The following is a 1,237-nucleotide window of genomic DNA, read 5'->3' as shown; positions in this document are numbered from 1 at the left end:
GGGGGGGGGGGGGGGGGGGGGGACGGAGAGCCCCTTTACGTTAGCAGCTTCCCGGATAATGGCGGGCAGCTCCGAGAGGAGTGCGCCGACGGCAGGGAGCGGTGTGGCCGTTGAGGCGGGAAACCTTGGGGGAGTCGAGTATCCGCTCGGCCTCCCTCTTTCCAACACTGCGCTCCCCAGGAGGGAACGAGCGTCGGGGCTGCTGCTAACGTCACCGGTCCCAGAGGAATAATCCGATTCACTCCGAGAGCCGGCGTCGAAGAAATCCATGGCGTCGTCCAGCGAGCAGTCTCCCGCCACGGACAGGCAGTCCTCGATGGTAGCCTTAAAACAAGGCTGCTCTCCTCTGCCTTTCCTCCAGTGGAAGCTCGTCACAGAGGCGGCAGGAGGAAGCGCGGGCGACGTGGCGGGGACCCAGGCATCCTTCGCAGGTGTCGTGCCGGTCGAAGCTGAGCAAGTAACCGGTCTTGCAGGAGGGACACAAGCGGATGGTGTTGGAGCTGGACATCTCGTTGAAAGGTCAGTTGTTTTATGTTAGCTTGCTGAAGAAAAATGGGAGCCGATTACCCGCTCTTAATGTAACTTATACGGATCGGGTGGGGCCCACACAGCAGGTGGGCGTGGACTAATTTTTTCAGTATGATGCTTGCGCATAACGGGATAAACCCATCAGCGACAGCCTTAAAGGGCGAAGCCTATATGACATAGAACTGAAACTCATTTTGATCCGGGGCTATTGGAACAGCCCCGGAAGTCCCAGTCTAACAATGCGACTGTTGCTAACTAAATATTTAACTTGCAAGTTAAGTATTTAGTTTGTAAACTAAATTTTGAGCGTGTAAAGTAAATATTTAGTTTGGAACTATGACATTTATAAATATATGAATGACATGGTGAAAATATGACCCAAAAAAAACCAAAAACTAGTTTTTTTTCTTATGAAAGGCTAAATAAACCAAAATATTACTGATAATTTTTGACTGTAACTTCACAAACGGCACTCCATAGCATTAAATGTTATTTAAATGACAAGGTTTATAACATAAAACATGAGACAGAGTGCAGAGATGCAGGACTGTAACAATCATTCAGTTTACAACAATAAATGAGGACATGGTGTAAATAAAGAGTAACAAACGGCGATACACAGCGTGTAACAGAACAAACGGGCGATATACAGCGTGTAACACAACAAACGGGCGATATACAGCGTGTAACAGAACAAACGGGCGATATA

At 48.7% G+C, this 1,237-nt stretch overlaps 1 protein-coding gene across 1 annotated transcript in view; it reads right to left on the bottom strand.

Moving 5' to 3' along the window:
* The window catches only part of shpk (sedoheptulokinase), a 14,230-nt gene that overhangs the window by 12,155 nt on the left and 838 nt on the right, over positions 1–1,237 (bottom strand). The gene's annotated exons all lie outside the window — the stretch shown is intronic.

Source organism: Nematolebias whitei, chromosome 14 (assembly GCF_014905685.2).
Source record: "Nematolebias whitei isolate Nwh7 chromosome 14, NemWhi1, whole genome shotgun sequence".
Lineage (NCBI taxonomy): Eukaryota > Metazoa > Chordata > Actinopteri > Cyprinodontiformes > Rivulidae > Nematolebias > Nematolebias whitei.
The sequence above is the reverse complement of the archived record's forward strand: the minus strand, read 5'-3'. Positions and strand labels throughout refer to the sequence as shown.